We start from the raw sequence: 20,646 nt of genomic DNA on the forward strand, positions 1-20,646 counted from the left end.
TGTTCTGTTTTAATGTAGAAAAGTATTGTCACTGAAAACCTATACAAACCTAGATATGCATATATGCACACATATATGGAACTCGATAGGGCCTCCTGCCTTCATCTATGTGCACACACACACAAATTATACATACACACTTGTAACCACATGTTCGTATTAGAACTTTCCCAGTGTCTAGTAGAAATACCTCCCCTTAGTAGTCTGTTCTGTAAGGTATTCTCCAAGTTTATGAGAAAAAAACAATTATGGAAGCATGTCTTATTTTCAGAATGATTTCACAGAGAGCCTGTTCCAATTGTACTGCAAAATAAAAGTAATGATTTTACTCAAAGATTGAATAAACATAAGCATACATAGAACATCTACCATACTCCAGAAGTGGTGCTTGTGTTGGGGATATAAATAAAACAATAGAACTTTGCTCCTGCCCTCAGGGAGACAACAGTCTGACAATAATAATTGTTATTATTTTTGCCATTTCTTTTTCTTTTTCTTTTTTTTTTAGAGACAGAGTCTCACTCTGTCGCCCAGGCTGGAGTGCAGTGGCGCGATCTCGGCTCGCTGCAAGCTCTGCCTCCTGGGTTCACGCCATTCTCCTGCCTCAGCCTCCCAAGTAGCTGGGACTACAGGCACCTGACACCATGCCCAGCTAATTTTTTGTGTTTTTAGTGGAGACAGGGCTTCACCATGTTAGCCAGGATGGTCTCAATCTCCTGACCTTGTGATCTGTCTGCCTCTGCCTCCCAAAGTGCTGGGATTACAGGCGTTAGCCACTGTGCCCGGCCTGCCATTTCTTAAATAATATCTAATACAAGTTACTAGTGCATTGATATATGCCTAAAGAATACATCACTAGATGAAATAATGCAATGTAACGATTTTTGTTTTTCTCTGTTACTCAACTACTGCATGGCATTTGGTTGAGGAACCTGTACAGATTGGAGGTGACAACCCCCTCACTACATGCTTGCTCTGGAAAGATGAGCTTTAATCGAAGGACCAAATCTGTGTTCCACGGACACTTGTTTATATTTTCTATGATATAAAATGGGTAGGGAGAAAAAAAATCAAGTGAGCAATTATGTTTCACATCTAGGCTTAATTAAGGTTTTATGTAAAAGTACAGCAAAAATGTACATATGTACATACATAAATATCAAGAGATTGTTTGTTGTCCTATCTCAGTGGGGGAACAGAATAACATATGAGATGGATTAGACTTCTGATAGGCGGATCTGAAGGCATCTTGTTTTACATAATGGTGCGGTATAGTGGTCTGTGGAGATTTTCTTTGAGGACGCAGGCCATAATCTAGTCCAATTCTAGTTATCTTTGGTTTGGGGCCTGGGTATTTGTGTCACTTTAGGGAGTTGTCTGACAATTTTGGTTATCCAGGATGATATCTGAATTTGCACAATCATCAGGGAAACTATGTGTGGGAAGAGGAAGCACTGGAGACAACAAAAGGCCTTTAATCTAAACCAGAACTAGATAGATTTGCATGTGTGTGTGTATATGAGTATGTGCCCGTATGTGTTTTCTTGTGCATTTGTTTACATGTATTTGTGTGTGTATGTTTGTATATGTATGTTTGTATTTATGTGTTTATATATATGTGTTTTCTGTGTGTGTCTTATATATGCATGTTTATGTTTATGCACATGCTATGTGTGTGTTTAGTGTATATGTGTATTTGTTAGTGAACTTTCTGTGTATGAATGTGGTCTGATGTCTTTTCAGCCAGCTCTCAAAGGTTTCTGGGTTTGGGTTTTTGGTCTTTCATTGTAATTAACTAATGGAATATCTACTTTCACTAATTAATTCAATTCTGTTAAATCTTTTGGCTGGTTAAGTATCAAATAAAGAGCTATGTTGAATGTAAAAATGTGAGACAAAAGCTCAGGATCATTTCCTAGTATTGTCATTCTTGCAAACTTCAGGTGGAATACTGCTCCCAAGTCTGGGTTGCCAATTTTGAGTTCAATCTTTTTCTTTCTGTATTTATTTTGTCAGTATATAATGCAAAATTTAAAGGAATGTTTCATGCTTTCTCACAAACTGTTAACCTCATATTTTCTGGTCATAGAAGGTATAATTTATAAAATTATTGTAAAAATGTTTTGAAAAATAGAGAAAATGGAGATTACCTGAAACCCCACAGTATCCTCAGGTAATATTTGAACAGGTAGATAGAATTGCACCCACATCAATAAGAACTGAGTATTAGATCACATAACACTCTTTCTCCTGCTCTAATATGTCTCTCCAGGAATTCTACTGTTTCTCTCCTTCATCATAAATTATTCTGTCTTTCTTGGATCTTAACTGTAAGCATAGTGTATGCTGCTCTATTGCATATTATTTTTTAAAAAATCAATTCTTGATCCCACTTTCTCTGCTAAAAATGACCCTAACTCTTCCCTTTTCTTTATAGAACAATGTCTTAAAATCATTGTCTACATTCACTGTCTCTTGAAACACACTCCAGTAAAGCTTTAGAACCCACCCTTCCACCATTCCACCAAAAAGACTTTATCAAGTTTATTAATTACTCCCATGTTGCTAAATCCAATTGCCTATTCTTAGTCTCATCTTACTGGACCTATAAGCAGCATTTGACCCAGCAAATCACTCCCTCCTTCTTGAAATATTTCATTCTCTGGCCTTCCAGGATGGTTTTGCTCCTGACTCATTAACTACTGTTCTTCAGTCTCCTTTGCTATTTCTTTTCTTGTCTTTGACCTCTTAGTGCTGGAGTTCACCAAGTTTCACTCTTCGGACACTTCACTCTATGAAATCCTGCACCCCGCCCCCTTCTACCCCCACCACATCCAAAGTGATCTCATCCAGTTTATAGTTCTATTTTTATGAGACTCAACTTTACATGAGATTTCCCTGAACTCCAGACTTAAATATTCAGCTGCTTACTTAGTATGTCCAATTGGAAGTCTAATAAATATCCCAACCTTGACATGTCCAAAATGGAATTCCTGGTCTTACCTCTCAAGTGGTCCTAACTATAGCCTTCCCAATCTCAGTTAATGGTTACTTCATCCTTCATTTTCTCAGGTCAAATTCTTAGAGTGGTCCTTGATTTGTGCCCTGTCTCCCTGCCACCACTTCATATCGAATTCTCTCCGTTATTATGTTTTAGAAATATTTCAGTAACCTAACTATCGCTGCCACGTCCACTGCTGTAACTCTGGTCGAAGCCACCACCATCACTCCCCCTGGGTCATCACATTGGCTTTCTTAGCAGGTTGTCCTACTTTGATTCTTGCCCTTACAATCTTTGTTCTTAAAAATGGCAGCCAGAACAATCCTTTTAAAAGATAAATCAAACCATGTTGACCTTTATTTCAAATCCTTGCAATGGCACTCTGTTTCACTCAAAGTAAGGGTCTAATGCCTTACAATGACCTACGCAATCTGGCTCTACCGACCTTTCACTCTTCTTTCCCATTCCTTCTGTGATGTAGTATACTGGCCCCCTTGCTGGTTCTAGACATCCCCAGGCATGTCATCATCTCCAATCCTATGTTACTTTCTGTTCTCTCTTTCTGGATTACTCACTCCCCAGAAAGCCACAGGGTTCACTCCCACACTATCTTCAGACCTCTGCTCAAGAATCACTTTGTCAGGGAGTGTTTCTGACCAACATATTTACAATGGCAACACTGCCCTTCAGCATTCTTTCCCTCCTTATCTCCTGCCTTGCTTTATTTATTTATTTATTTTTGATGTCACTTAGCACCTTCTAAGATACTCTACAGTATGCTAGTTTACTGCTGTAATTTTCCTCTAGACTATATGCTTCATTAAGGCTGGGATTTTTATGCATTTTGTTCACTGATGTCTATATCCTCAGTGCTAAGCACAGTATGTACTGGGTATACATGCTTTTCGTAAGTGAATGAATAATATGATTGCCATTATACTATATATGTTATGTTGACATGATTTTTACAACTTAGTAATACCTCAGAAAGTTCTTATTTTGTTAGGTATCTGACCTCTGATAGCATGATTGTTTCTGGTACAATAATATTCTATTTCAATAATATTAATATTCCATAATTTATTAGCTCCCTATTACTGGATATGTACATAACTTCAATTATTAACTAATATAAAGACTACTACCTACATAAATATCCACCTACATAAATATTTGTACAACCTTCAGATTATTATCTTAGCATTACTTTTCTGCAAGAGGTAAATTTGAACCAAAGCATATGCTGATTCTACAGATTTAGATATATATTCCCAAATTAACCTCTGGAGAGTTAGCATTCATTTTCTCAACCACCACAGTTATGAAAGTACCCTTTTCCCCGCACACTGAGCCACACTTTATATTGTTATTAAATTCTTGTCAACTTGATCCACACAATGCATATAATAAATTTTTTTAATAAACTTTTTATTTCAAAATAACTTTAGATTTATAAAAATTGCAAAGACAGAAGAGTCTTCCTTATTTTTAACATCTTATATAATCTTTGTATATTTGTCAAAACAGAGATATTAATATCAATATGTTACTACTAACTCCATCTAATAATGTTTTGATTTGCCGTTTTTCTTAGTTGAATATCTCTCTCTTCATTTGTCATTTGCATGTCTTCTTTCATGAGATGCGCTTGTATATTGCATTCCAGGATTTTTATTGTATAATGCGTTTTTGATGAATTAATATAGTCTGTTTTATGTATGGTACACAGATCTCTGGAAGGAAGCAATAATTTATACCCACATGTCTTAAAATATCTCTCATATTATTGATAATTTTTCTAAAATTAGTAGATATTATGCCACAAAATAATTGCATTATCATAAATATTTGAGTTAACATTGATATAGAAAACAGGACAAACATGACTTTTTAACCAAGATTAATTAAATTCAAGTTATTTATTGATTTATTAGTTAAGCCTCTCTGCTGCAAGTGACAAAAAGTCTAACTCAACTTCCTTAACTGTCAATGGTAATGAATTAATGTGATGGGATAAGTCCCAAGGTAAGGTAGTTACGTTCAGGAATCCAAAGTTGTCCTTAAGCTTTGACAACTCTACGTTTCTCAACTCTGCATGTTGACTTCATTTATCAGAATCTTCAGGATGGTAAAAACAGCTTCTAGTAAAAATCGCATGGGTCATTTATTTGTCTAGGAATCAATCACAGTGACACAAGGAATAAGCTATGATGATTGGCCTTTTCCAGAGGCAAGTGTCCACTCTCTCAGACAGATGGAATCTCATGTACTGAGATTGGTAGAAAGTATATCTCTGAATTAAAATTGTGAACCATTACTGGAGTAAGTTAGGCACACGATGGAGGCAAACAATAAATATCTAGTATTGTTAGATTTCATACATGATTGTTAAGAAATCCATTTTAATGTCGTATGAAGCCATACAGTATTCCACAACTGATCTGAGCACTGCTTCCAATTACCTGTGAAATAAATAGAATAAATCTTTTTACCTTATTTTTTCCTATGGGGAAGTCAGCTCTATGATATCCAGTTAATTGGTGCTAAAAGCTTGTTCTTATCTTTATTCACTGATCATTCTTTCCATCTGTAACAGGAAATTTAACACTCAACATCAGTTTTTATAGTGATCCACCAGCCACTATGCCAATTATTAATGCCCTTTGTTCAAATGTTCTATTGACCCACTATCCACAGTACATTTCACAAACACATTGGAAAATTTTTGAGGCTTTCACCAAAAGGTTGTCCGCTGTCACCCAATGAACTATTGCTTAGATCTCCTACTGTGAATCTTCTGGTCTTTCTTTTGTTTTGCTATATACCTACACTGTTGTCAAGGATACCCAGCTCTCCACTCTCTTGTTTGAACAGTCCACAAGGTGTTCTATTAAAAGTCCCAATTAAATGTGTACAGCCATTCACCTGTACATTCATCCCTTTACTCCCTTGCCCACCCACATACAACCAACTACGTGATCTAAAAAAGACCAACAGGTCAAAAGTCATCAAGCGAATGAAAAAATACTTGGAATCTCTAGGTATCACATAATAGCCATGGCAATATTATCTCGGATAATCGCTGCCCTAACAAAGCAGAATAAACTCAGATTGAAAAGATGTAAATAAAAGGAGAGCAATGGAAAGAGGAACACTTTTTCAATTTTATAACTATTGCATTATTAGTATTTTAAGGGTTTAAAGAGTTTCTTCAATGTAAAACTTATTGCTCTATGTTGAGCAAGAGAGAAGTTGTTGAGATAAGCAGAAAAGCACTTATATCATATAAAGTTATAGAAATAGTTGGAATTTAAATTACATTACTTAGTAAATGTCTATTTTTATAGAGGTACTTCTTAATTTATGAGGCAGTATAGGGTAGTGGTTAAGGGCACAGGCTTTGGACTAAGAGAGATATTATCATTCTCATCATTCCTGCTTGCTACTTGAATGTCCTTGAGGAGGGCATAACCCTATTTGGGACTCAGTTTCATGATCTATACAATGACATTATTAAAATTATTAATAATAGCACCTATGCCATGGCATGGCATCTGGCAAGGGTACAATAAGATAATGCATGCAATGGGCTGAGTACAGACTTTCCACGAAGAATCAATGGATGTTAGCATTCATTAAATAATACACAATGTTATTAAGGAGGTTGTGAGCAAATAATTTCTTTTATATTTAGGCTTCTGTAGTTTTATAGAATTTATATGGCTATTTTATAGAATTTACATGGCTATTTATAGAATTTATATGGCAATTTTTAATACTTTGTACAATGCTTTACATATTTCCATTGTGCTATGCCTGGTGCCATGCAAGAGTGAAACAAAAAGGCATTCAAAAAACCTGGGGACACAACCTATAGAAGAGCAGGCTCAATGGTGACATGGTGGTGGCCAATGTGAGGAAGAGGTTACATGTATCCTGTGCCATGATAGGGAATAGAAATAGATGTGTGAATGGAATGTTCAGGAAGGCAGATTTTGATTGATTATAAAAAGGAATGGCTCACCCTGAAATTCAGAACCGGTCTGCAATGCTAAGGTATACTGCTGGACAAAATCAGCTACTTGAAGGATTTCCAAGCAGAACCTTGGCAAAATCTTAGCCAGGAAATCATAGAGGAGATGCATTTGAAGAATAGAGTTTGAGCATGGATTAGGTAAGGTAATTGTTAGGAACCCTTCCTGCTGTGGGATTCTGTGATTCTTATTCATAAATAAAAGTTAGATTTTTTTACCCTGATAGGTTCATATTCATTGAATCATTCATTCAAGAAACCTTTGGTGGCTCACATGTGTAATCCAGCACTTTAGAAGGCCAAGGCAGAAGGATTCCTTGAGCCCAGGAGTTCAAGGATGCGGTAAGCTATGATCTTGCCACTGTACTCCAGCCTGGGTGAGAGAGTAAGATCCTGTCTCTAAAAAGAAAAGAAAAAAAAGAACAGAAACCTTTATTGGTACAATGAGAAACACCGTCAGGCCATATTTATTATGAGCATGGACCATGGAGCTTAATATGCCTGAGTTCATCCCTGGCCTTGGCATTTAATTTATTGTGATGTTATGCAAATGACTAAATTTCTCTGAAGCCTTCATTGATTCATATAAAAATGGAAGTAGTCATAGTTTTGGCTCATAGAATTTTTGTGGGTATCAAATAAAACATAGAATTGAATAACCATAGCCCCATTATTGGCATCAAGTAAGCACTCAATAAATATTTGCTATGATTACTATTAACAGTGAATGAATGAAAGTACTGAGATATGGAGGATTGAAGGTGAATTACATGATATCTTAGTTCATAAGAATTTAGTCAGTGAGAAAGTACTGAACACCCGTATCTAGAATCCAAGGTAGGAGATAATATATACACACGTTTCTGTAGGGGTCCACTCATTTATTTGGCATATATGTTCATATATTTATAACAGGAAAGAAGGAGTATTTGGCTTCATGGAGTTGACGTGATGTTGTGTTGGAAAAAGGAATGGCAAACACATAAACAATATAAAATAGGGTGGTAAGCATAAAGAGTAGCATGGGTGTAGCATGTGTGGTCAGGACCCACCTGGCTAAGGGGATGATATGATCGTGTACTTGGGTGATGAAAAGAAATTTAGAGAGAGGAAAGACAATTTCCAGATGGAATCATTAAGGTAGCCCTCATGGGGAAAAATTATATTAGAGTTGATTCTCTAAGAATGGGTAGAATTTAATGATCCATCCGTTACTCAATTCACTTAGCTAGTACTTAAGGAGTATGTGACAGCCAGTGGAAACAGTACTGGAAATGCAAGAGAGCATTCTCATGTGGAACTTCAGATGGAAAACACAAGATGACCGCTATCACCATCAAATGGAAGACAGCAACAATAGTAACAAAGATAATAAGCACACTTCTTGCAGAAGATATAACAATTAATTGATAGAAGAAAAGGTGTAAAGAAAAACTTACCTGAAGGGTTGAAAGGTTTAAAATTTCTAGCTTGAGGACAAAGAACTTTGTCAGTAGACAACAGGGAGTTGCTAAAAGGTCTTTTGAGCAAGGAGGTAATATAATCAAATGTTTAAAAAGTCAACCCAAGGGCAGTTAGAAAACTGTTTCAATACTTATGCGTGATATTATACAATTGCTTGCTCATTCGTCCATTCACTCATTCATTCATTCAACAATCACTGATCCTATGTGTCCAGTCCAATGCAAGAAGATTAGTAGGAGAATTAGGAAAAAAAGAGTTACATATACAATCAAGTATGAAACAAACATGTTCGAAGCCACCACATGAAGAGGACTATAATTTCAAGTGAAGTAAAAGTTTAAAGAAATAGCTGTAAATGTGTTTTCTCTATTCTTTGTTAGAAAAATAGAATATTCTTTTTAAAAATCCAATTATGCCATTTTTCTAACTGTCTACCTTAGTCTGTTATGAGCAAGACTTGAAGTTGGACTGAACAGATGACCCCAGATAAAAACACTAGGATAAGAAAAACCTAATATATTCAACCAACTGCAATAATTCATATTTTTAAGATTTCATTTAGACTATTATGAATAATTTTAATATACGGCCTCTAAAATTTATGAACTGTAGTTAGATGACATTTTCAATTCACAAAGGCAAATGAATGTATTTAGATGATATACAATCTTTCTAATGGTGGAACTTTTTAATATAAAGTTTTTATTGTAATAATTTAAAATGAACACCACACACATTTGTGGAGAAGGCCTCAAGATCAAAATTTGCAAATGACACCATCAGTTTTGTAACCTAATGCAAACTTGTAGTTAAATAAACTAGTAAGAAATCATACTGTTTCCTATTAAGACCCAAAGTAATGTAAAGTTCCTTTAATGTTTTTTTTTTTTTTTTTTTTTTTTGCATATTGAGACTATAGACAACCAGAATTAATACAAACATGGACACAAATTTGGCAACAGCAAAATGGGAATTATGCTTGAAAATTCTTTGGGGCTGTTTCCTCAGCCTACAGTGGCAACCCCTTCTTCAACATAGTCTCCAGTCAAAAGATCACAAGGGTTGAACAAGAGTAGTGAGGTGTCTTTTATGACCCAACATCCAGCCCAGCCATGAATAATTACAGCAGGAGCAAGATACACGATCCAAGCTGGATTTTGCAAATTCTAGCAGATTTTCTTCTGGAAATTTGGGTAATGGGCATTGGGAAATAATGCATATTAAGGAAGTGCCGAATAATTGCTGGCAATATACTATAGTGGTGTCTTGCTTTCTGTGATTTCTGAGATCCGGATTGTTCTTCTCTTGTGTGGATTTTTTTAGAGGACGAGTATCTCTGCAGTAAAATTTGTCTTGTTCAGGTTAATTTTAATTAGCGTTCATGGTGTGCTACCTAAAAACAAAACAAAACAAAAAGACTTTAATCTGAACAGTCATTTTACAATTGCAGTCAATAAAGGTTTAAATGTTTTAAATTACTCTAACATTATATAGTCAGTATAAAATATTTTGCAGCTCAAGAAATTATGTCATTGGTTAAAAACTGATTCTCATGACTTTAGAGCCACACTTAATTTTATGGTGATTTTAAGATTTTGCAAAGTATTACAGATTCTCTCATGCTTTCCTCTACCATATACAAACCCAGAATGAAGAAAATTCCTAGTGCAAGCAAAGGAAAGGCAGCCATAAATATATATGATCTTGAACTCTAAATCAATTGGAATAGATTTTAAAACAGAACTAGGACAATCCTTTTAGAAATGAAGTTAGGGCAGAAAATGGTACTTCCAGGGTAGTGTTGTAATTTGGATGTGATTCATTTCAGTCCATTGCTCGAATTATTCGCAAAATTTTCCTTCCTCATTTAGTTCCCCGAACTGTTCAAGGATATGTTTATCAGCAGCAGGAAGAAATGCCTGGTAGCTTTAGAAGATTGCCCTGTCTCTTTGCATTACTTCTTTCAACTCTGATGTTTACTTCGATTTTTAAAATGACACCGAGAGGATCTGTAGGTTCAGATGGATTTTGTTAAGAGAAACTCAGTGTCACAGAGACTAAAACTCCTCCTGAACAACAACAATCAGTTAGTAATCCTTTTCTCTTTCTCCATTACATGTCCTCCTTTTATTTGTTGTTGTTTCTTGCTTTAGTTGTACATATTAAAAATTAATGGCTGTTACATGATTTTAGAAGGGTATCCACTTTTCTTTTATTAGCAGGTGTAATTCATGAAAAGTATACTGCAGAAACCTCCATTACAATGCCCCTTTCTGATATAATTCAATTGAGAGATGTTATTGCTATTTATTAATTGCTCGGTCTGCACTGTCATGGTTGATGATGTTAGCACAGACCCTCCATTGAGTTACATTCTTGTATTCAATTAGGGATGTGTATTATTGTACATGTTAACACTGTAGAACCGCGGATGCTAGCCATCTGTAGATTTGATTTTTTTTCGCTTCATAGTCCTCAAAAATGGAGCATTTTACATCAGCACTGCTAGAGAGACTTACAAAATAAAATAAGCACATAAGCACATCAGTTGCAGGTTTAAAAACAAGGACAGTGTAAAATTTAAATTTGAAGATTCTATCAAAAGTATTTGCATAATTAGAATCACTAGACATTTTCATTTTAATCATTCTAGGTGGTCGCATATCTGAAGAAGAGTAAGGTCAGAAATGGTACTGGTTTATCATGTCAGAATGTTTTTCTCTGGCTAAATGGAGGACAATGTTATGATATTAAAAGATCAGAGTGACTAAGATGATAAAACCAAGTGTGCTAAAACTTCCCCAGGTGAAGAAGATGCGTGAATGGCAAACCAGTCCTAACAGGACATTTAGGAGAGGAAGAATGCTACCTGCTCCTCACTTTCTTCCCTCCTGGTACCAAATAACTGCTGATACTTCCAATATAGAGCAACTTTTCAGAATAAAGAAACAGAACAGGAAAGCTAGCTGGCTGGCAGCAGCGTTTAATTTCTCAGACTCTTTTCATGAATTATTCTAAAAAGATGTTCTCTGACAAAATAGATCCTTTCTAAGGTACCTCAATAATGCATTGCCATGGCAGCACAATCATTTACCTTTGATGACTCGACATTCACCCTGGTCAGTTTTGTCACTTAATGTCAATGTGGATTGAAGATCTGCTTTTGAACAATCATGACCTTCTGTTTGAAAACAGGAGGCATACACCCCATTGCTCTGGCCAAATTCCAGGTTAGGTAATAACATTCTGTTACCTAAAGACCCCCCGCAGTTTCAATTAGAAAAAATCGTTGTGCCTTACTCCTCTACCTGTGGAGCTATATAAGGGTAGGTATCGCACTGCTAAACAGCAAACTTGTTTCACCCCAGAAGGAACTGCCCTTTATCATCATCCTTAATTAATATTTATTGGGTACCCATAGGGTGAATGACTTGGGAAAAGGCGACTTAGTAATTAAATGTTTCCGAATGCCGGTTGTTCCCTCCGAGAATGAACGTGGAGGACCAAAGTTTGAACAGTCTATTCATTATCACAGAAATAGCATCTATCCTTGTAATATGGTGCTACCTCGCTCGCTTCTGATATCTATCCATCTGGTACACCTCTAATCAAAACTATTTTTCACATCATTGGATCCTAATAGCCTCAGAATTATGTCGAGAAGCTCTTTGTGGGGACTGACCAAAGAGTATGAGTTGGCCTTTTGGCTCTGACCAATTGCAAATTACAAATATCTACTCTTCTGCAGGGCAGGGAGGGGGTGAGTTTGTTGTCCTAATGAGCAGCATGCTTTTAATGTTGAAACAAGACCTCTGTGTTTCTAGGATTACATTGTCGTCTGTGCCATCTGCTCTTCTTTTTTGCTATCTAGCTCTGTTCACAGGATGCAGAGGCACCGGGAACTCTTAGAAAGAATTGGGTTTAGTGTTTCCTTTCTCTGCTCTCCAGACATTGTCTTGATTTGTAGACTGATTGGAGACCTGTCTAGTGAATGATTTCTTACGTCAATGATCATGCTTCCTTCTTGCCCTGTGCCTACTATGCTCAGATTCTCAGGATTTAATATTTTCTGACATAACTTCCAAGAAGGTGTGACGTTGCCAGGGGAAGTAAATATTTCAGGGATGACCCTGCTCAACCAAAAAGGTCTCATCCCTCTGCTTGAGGCATCGACCCTGACCCTCTGGTCTAAACGTTTTGTTCTGCACAGGTGTACATTCACACATCCTGGGCACAGATGCCAGCAGATACAGGAGATAAACAAAACAGTTTCTCCTTGAGCTTGCACTCCAGCACTGAACAGAGAGCCCCCACCCCGTGCGGCATCACACAAGATGCATCCTTTTGGCTCTCTCAAGGATGATGACAAAACATGAATTAAGAAAAAAAAAATACACTTTTCATGTTTATTTTTAAAATTTTATTTCAAATTTTCAAATGTCTCACCACTTTCCTCTTTTTTATTTCAGGAGAGGATGATGTGTGTGGGAGCGGATTACTGAGATGATGACGATATTCTCTGTATAGGGGAATTATCTTATAAAAACATGTACAATTGCTTGTATTTTGTTACAGAACCAAGGTTAAGAACTGCATTTACAATGGTTGTAATAAGATGTAGCATTTAAAAAAATTGTAACATATACCAAAATATACCATAGCTACTAGAATCTAGTGACGTTGTTTCCATGTGCTTTTTCTTGCACTCTCTTCCTTCCCTCAGTTGAGCTCATCCCCTTTCACACCTAGCTTCATCCCAATGCAACTTCTGGTCCCTTCCTCTGTGTCCCGTGGGACCTTTTTCTATTGCTGTGATATGTCCTTGTATTCTTAACATTCTCTTAGAAAGTATCCTTTATTGCCCCACCATAAAGGACTTTTTCCATGTACTGTATCAGGTATCCTTCCAAGGTTGCAAGCAGCGTAGAAAACTCTGGAGAACTTGAGCAAAGGGGAACTTAGTGGAAGGAGAGTGGGAGCTCAGAGAATCACTAGGCAGGCTATAGCACCAGTGCTAAAAATGGGCATGGGGAATGTTTCCCAAAAAAAGTCCTTCTGTTTTAGAGATGCATACTGAAATATTTATGACTAAAATGATGCTTTTTCTAGAAGTTGCTCCATTGTAGGGTGGGGGTAGATAGGATTATAAAAGAAACCAGAATAGTCATGAGTTGATGAGTTTTGTAGCTGGATGATGGGTACATTTGAGTTCATTTTCTGTCCTCACTAATTTGGGGCATGTTGAAAATTCCCATGGAAGAAGACAATCAGAATTAAAAGATGTATCCAAGGCTGGTCGTCCTGAGAGCTGTTAGTACATTAACAGAGATGGATGTCGTGACTCTCCCATAGATATGAAATGCATGCTAAGGTAGACACACTTGGTTCATAGGTATTTGCTCCGCTTTGATTCAGTCAAGGGGTCTGTGTGTGTTTGTGTATGTGAGGGTGTGTGTGTGTGTATGTGTATGTGAGGGTGTATGTGTGTGTGTGTATGTGTGTGAGGGTGTATATGTGTGTGTGTGTGTGTGTGTATGTGTATGTGAGGGTGTATATGTGTGTATGTGTATGTGAGGGTGTATGTGTGTGTATGTACATGTATGTGAGGGTGTGTGTGTGTGTGTATGTGTATGTGAGGGTGTATATGTGTGTGTGTATGTGAGGGTGTATGTGTGTGTTTGTACATATATATGAGGGTGTGTGTGTGTGTGTGTGTGAGTGTGTGTGTTCTACAAGATGTGGGTGTAAATATATGAATGCCTGCATTCTGAATTGTGTGTATGTGTGTGGGTATAGGAGTGTGTGTGACTGTGAGTGTGAAATAGATCTGCCAGTGTGCAAAGCCTGAGAGCAGATGTGGCAGAGTTGAAGGACCTTTGTTGTCTGTAGCAGGTCCATCTTGTATTTAGTTGACAACTGTTCTGTCTGATAATTCCTGCAGCCTTTGAAGTTTCCATCCAGTGAATACTAACCCTAAAATATGAATGTCCTTATCCCCAAACCAAGTATGCTTCATTATTATGAAGGCATGATCTGTATGCTGTCACTCAGTGCAGTATAACGTAAAAACATAATCTGCAGTGTAGCTTATTGTCAATAAATTTTCTCCATTATATCTCAAAATTTTTTAAAAAATAAAAAGAAATGGATAGGAACCAAGGTGACCTAGATTGTTAGGAAGCAGAAAAGGGAGAAAATCGTGAGATGGTGAAGAACTGCCTGATAAGGGAGCTGCAGGTAAAATGAGCAGTTACCTTATTTTCATCTCTATCACTGGACTGAAGTCCCAATTCCAGGTTGACTGTGTGATGGAATGAGCTTGCTTTTCTGCCTGGTTTCTAGCTGTATCTAGAAGATGACAGGAACGTTCTGGAAGAAAATGGGATCCTCCAAAGGTGTGATGAGGTGCAATAGGTATTTGAATTCACCAGGGCCAAGGACTTTGGGTCTAGGGAAGAGAGGTAGTTCCTCAAAGGGAAATTAGCAAGCTGTTTGGAGAGGGAAGAACAATACCGGTGGCCCCCAGTACTAAATGTCCTCCTTAGTTTGACTCCAAGACTCACAACTGCTCATTTTTCTCTTTAGCTTTAAAATCTTTAGTAAGATTTTAAAGAACAAATTTGAGACTCCTTTAGTGTGATAACCAAGTGTGGGCCTTCAGGAACAGCCCCAATTTATGTTTCTTGTTTTCCTCTGGCCTTTTTAGTCCACTTGCAGGCTACAAATACCAGTCACACAAATACTTTCTTTCTTGAAACGTGCTGCTTTCTTCCATTCGCAGATGCCTTGGTTGAAGATTCTCCTTCTACCTGAACTTCCTTTGATTTTCTTTTTTGCGTTACAGATACTTACTTGTTCCTCTCAATCCAAATCGCATGGCGTGTGTTCCCGTTACACTGCATGTCCATGGGCTGGCCTTTCCAATGGTGTTATGGTCAGTGAGGGCATGGCCCTCTCTTCAGGTTAGAGGGTGGGGCACTTGAAAACAGGAAGCATGTCCTTCACCTTTATATCTTCTCTACCATGGCAACCAGCACCATATATATCAAGTAGAAGGCACCCAATGAGACACATATTTTGAGTGACGCCTTTCATGCTTTGGCGACTTGTTTATGTTGATTGTAATGTTGTCAGAGATGCATTCACAATGTTGCCTCAATCTACATCTTATTAGTGATGGATCTGTACTGACTTCTCCCTCCCTGTCCCCATTCCCCAAATCCTTCTTTTATCTCCTTGTTTCTCCCAAACTCTGCCACTTTTCACATTACCCACTGAACCGTCAGGACCAATAGTAAGGACTCTCTAGTTGCCTTGAATCAGGTTGAGAAAGTGTGAGGACTTGTTACCTCAATTGGTCCCTGAATCTTTAGTTAAAAGATTTGGAGACACTGTAGGTAGTTGTACTTTGCCATACCCTCTACCTTATTTTTTGGTGGCAGTCTTAGAAATTAACATTTATTGAAGTAATCAATTATTGCAACAGAAGCACAAGTAAAAGAGGGGGTGGTAGGTAAAGTAGAAATATATCAAGAGAAAACTAACTTTTGCTATTATTTGTATAATTGCCACAACCCTGAAAAGAAACTATTTTTCTAAATTTAACATTTGAAAAAGATAGTGGGAAACTTGGAAGCAAAAATGAAAAATAACAAAAAAAAAAAGGTACTAGGTCATGTTGCTTGCTTTAGATAGTTTTGGCATGGCTAAGATGTGCTAGAAATATTTCATTTTGACATGAACTCTGACCACTTTTCACTTGTAATATGGCCAGCATACATATATTTACTCAAGACGGGATAGAGTTTGTGGTAACAATAGTGGGATGCACTGTGGCCATATTAAGGATTCGACTCACTTATTTGAGCTGAGTACATCGGCAGCCTGTAGTGAATGAACTTGAGTGACCTATTTCTTCTTTTTTGTTTAAGAATTAGGACTATAAGCAGCCAAATTATGAATCAGGAACTAATAGAATGAATAGATGCAAGAAAACAGCATGCAACAATTTAATGAAAGAGAAATGTATTATATATGCTCAAGAAACAAATAAAATGCCACTTTTAGATTACAGTTTTTCCAATCTATTTATTTGCCTCATTTTCTTTAACTGCTATTTCACTCAACTACAACTTTTAATATTCATTGGATATACAATATAGAAAAGCTTGGTTATTTCAAGTCTGTGTTGAGCTCCTTCTAACTTATTTTTATATTTCACCATCTATAATGGAGTATTTACTTATAATAGGACACTACATTTTGCATGGATAAGTTATTTCTCTTCTTTCTAAGGTGTCTAAGAATATCAGGTTAGAAAGACATACTGGTTAAATGGTTGATTTTAGTCAAAATCACTGCAGCCCCTTTGGGATCTACTGTTTTTACAAAGTGTGGTCCTGGGATAATTGTGTCAGTTTCAGGTGGGGATTCATGCCGAAAATGCATATTCTTGTGTCAATTCTAAAGCCAAATATATAAAAATGTCTGCTAATGAGCAGAGATCTGCAATTTTAATAACCTTCCAGAATCTGTATACACCAGCTTTTGAGAACTGCTCAACTGCAACTTCCGTCTCCTGGGTTCAAGCAATCCTCCTGTCTCAGCTTCCCAAGTAGCTGTGACTACAGGCGCATGCCACCATGCCTGGCTAATTTTTGTATTTTTAGTAAATGGAGTTTCACATATTGGTCAGGCTGGTCTCAAACTCTTGACCTCAGGTGATCCACCCGACTCGGCCTCCTAAAGTGCTGGGATTACAGGTGTGAGACACCACACCTGGCCCATATTGTTATTTTTTACTAATCAAAGTAATACATTTTATTGTGCAAAATTTGGAAATACAGTAAGCAATTGAGTTAAAAATAATTCAATATCCCACAATGCAAAATCTTTACAATCATTATATATTTTTTTAAATTGGAAGCACATAAAGAAAAGCCATTAATATTATGCTGTATATACACTCTCCTTTTTCTCACTTAACAAATCTAATGCTTAACTTAGACAGTGCATTTGTAGAAATGCAGTGTTTGGAAAGGAGGAGGATAAAAAATGGTACGGGAGAGTGCAGAGAAAAGAAGAGAGGAAGAAAAGGAAGGAAGAGAAAGGAGATGAGGGTGATGATGGCAATGTGAAAGTTAATCTAAATGTATGTGTCAGAATAATGTCTTCCTTTTTTTTTTTTTTTGGTGGTTGGAAATAAATAACTTTAAAAACTCTGTAATGAATTATCTGAGGCACCAGAATCTCGCTGTTAAAAAACAGATATTGGCTGGGAATGCTGGCTCATGCCTGTAATCCCAGCACTTTCAGAGAATGAGGCAGGTGGATTGCTTGAGCCCAGGAGTTCCAGACCAGTCTGGGTAACATGGCAGAAACCCATTTCTACAAAAAATACAAAAATTAGCCAGGCCCAGTGGCCCATGCCTGTAGTCCAAGCTATTTGGAAGGCTGAAGTGGGAGGATCACTTGAGCCCAGGAGGCAGAGGTTGCAGTGAGCTGAGATCATGCCACTGTACTCCAGCCTGGGCGACAGAGTCTCACTCTGTCTCAAAAACTAAAACAAATAAATTTAAAAATAAAAGCCAGATGTATCTGATGTTTGACAACTTCTTTCCATTAGAGTTGGGAGCAGATCACTGGAAAAATGGGGACAGTCAGTTTGATCACAGGATTTGGTTTACCGCTTGGATTCATTTTACATTTTTTTAAGCAAAATTAACTTGGGAACTTCTTTATATAACTTATTTTTTACATGCCTAATATGGAACAGATGCAGTTTTTGTCCAATGGAAGTGATACTTGAGCTCTTCTAATGAAAATTGTTAAAGTGCCAAGTATTCTTATTCTGTTATTAGGGTTATATTAGGCAACTGGCATTATTCATTATTTCTAACTAAAGTGAAACGTGGACCCCCATGCATGAAGATATTTATTACTTATTGATATTTAAAGGTTGTTAAATTAATCTTATTTAAATTACTCCTACTACCAACCACTGTTACAATAATTTATTATATAATATTACTTGAGGGTTTTCTTTTACTTCAGTGTAAAACTTGCAAAAGCAATATATTGCCTGTAGATTTTTCCTACAGTTCATTGTAACTGTGACTAATTCATCACAGCTGTTTAGACATGCAAAATCTATAATACTTCACAATGTTGATTTTCTGTTTCTGTTTTCTAAGACTAGAGCTTGATTTGAAACCATATAATGAAAAATTACATGCATCTCATTGGAAGAAATATTACTTTAACCACTTGGAGGTGGAAGACCAGGAAGAGCTGTGTGGCTCTGCAGCTGGGGATAGTGTATGTGAAATTCTGATAGCTTCACTGAACTTTGTTATGTCCCTTGACAGTATTGAGATTAGATCTGTCTTTAGTTTTGTTCCAGAAGTAATGTTACTGCTTTATTTTTCCTGTTACTCGCAAGAGGTAGTATAGAATGTCTTCCAAAATATAATTCCCCACGAAATATCTAGGGACCTGTTTTTCTTTTTGTGAGTCATTCATCACTCCTTTCTCTTCTTTTCTTTCTCCTGCTTCTCCTTCATTTCTTCCTTCTCTTTTTTTCTAAAGGATAGTATACTATTTTTGAGTTTTCGTCATTCAAAAAGCTGGGGAGAAGTACAAAAGGAAGTGGTGGTTTCCCTCTTTCTGCCTCTTATCAGATCTTATAATGGGTTAAAGAGGAAAACAAATCAGGGGTAAAGTGAGGCTTTGCGTTTATTGGCGGGGATGGATTGTATCTATTCCATTAACATGGATGATTGAACGCTGCCTCAGTACCATTGTATTTGATATTCAAACTGATGCTATCATTTTCTTAGTAATGATTGAAAGCTGCCTCGGTCTCATTATGTTTGATATTCAAACCGATGTTATCATTTTCTTGGTTTGCATGTGGAAAAGACTGATGAATTATTAGTTACATCAAATCTTTAACATGTGCAAATTAGTCAAATGCAAAACATGTTTATACTATTCATGGTTATTATTCCTCCATTTATATTATTTTTTGAGGCTTCACACAAGAGCAGAAGAATGTGTGAAGGTATTAGCTGCCACTTAGTTGTTTAGAGTTTAAGTATTTAAAGCACAGAGACCTTAGTAAAAAGAAGGGATTTATGTGGATACAAGGAAAAAGATTGTTTTGTCCACTGAACTGTAGTTATTATATAAAAGCTAAGGGAAATAGGAGAATTGAAAAATGTAGGTAAACTTGTTGTTTTAAAATACTCAATTTGTATGGAGTTTGGATATTTTATGAAGTAAACAGGAGGTGGGAGTGGTACAAACTGAGTACCTATTCATTCATTTCTTCAGAAAAATACCCATTTACTAAGGGAATATAGCAACACATAAAATAGATACAGGCTTTGCCTCCATGGAGTTAGGACAGGCAGGCATAAATTTAAAAACCACATAAGATGTATAATTACTAGTGTGACACTGTATGAAGGAAAATGAAGGGGATGACAAGAAAATATTAAAGGGATCGTAATTGTCATGACCTTGGATGAAGGAAGTCTGTCTTACGGAATTGCTATTTAAGCTTGACTGAGCATGGTGGTTCACACCTGTAATCCAAGCACTTTGGGAGGCTAAGGTAGGAAAACTGCTTGAGCCCAGGAATCTGAGACAAGCCTGGGTAACATAGTGAGACCCCATGTTTAATTAAAAAAAAAATGTTATTTCAACTCAGACATAAAACATTAGTAGGAATTAACCAGGAAGGAAACGAAGAGAAGAGCCTTCCAGGCACAGAAACAACAGCATGGCAGTGGTTTGCTGTGATGGAAGTACCAAAAAAATGCTAACTTTTTATATAGTACTTGCTCCATCATGTGTTTTCCATTAGCATATAGTATTTTACATGGATGTTCTAACAAAGTATTTTTAGAACCCATATGCAATAGCTGAATTATTATACGGTCAGAACAATGAGAAATGTGCAAATAATTTCATGCAATTGTACCTACTCTTTCTATATGCAAACACTTTAATGAATCTTCTAAGAAGATGGCTATATGAATAACAGCGAGATAACTGCTTTAACTACATCTAACTTTGTGAAACTTGGTTTTCAGAGCAGACCAGGAAAAAAAGAAATCAGAAACCACATGTCAATACTTTTTAG

General features: G+C 36.7%; 1 protein-coding gene and 1 long non-coding RNA gene across 7 annotated transcripts in view; one reads left to right on the forward strand and one right to left on the reverse strand.

The window, feature by feature from the left end:
- Positions 1–20,646, forward strand: part of TENM2 (teneurin transmembrane protein 2) — a 1,282,302-nt gene that overhangs the window by 505,287 nt on the left and 756,369 nt on the right. The window lies entirely within an intron of this gene.
- LOC129533697 (uncharacterized) lies at positions 4,420–6,261 on the reverse strand. Its single transcript, XR_008680029.2, has 3 exons — positions 5,702–6,261; positions 5,494–5,588; positions 4,420–4,734 (listed from the first exon to the last, which is right to left on the reverse strand). It is a non-coding gene; the product is annotated as an uncharacterized lncRNA (long non-coding RNA).

This window comes from Gorilla gorilla, chromosome 4 (genome assembly GCF_029281585.2).
Source record: "Gorilla gorilla gorilla isolate KB3781 chromosome 4, NHGRI_mGorGor1-v2.1_pri, whole genome shotgun sequence".
In the NCBI taxonomy this organism is placed as follows: Eukaryota; Metazoa; Chordata; class Mammalia; order Primates; family Hominidae; genus Gorilla; species Gorilla gorilla.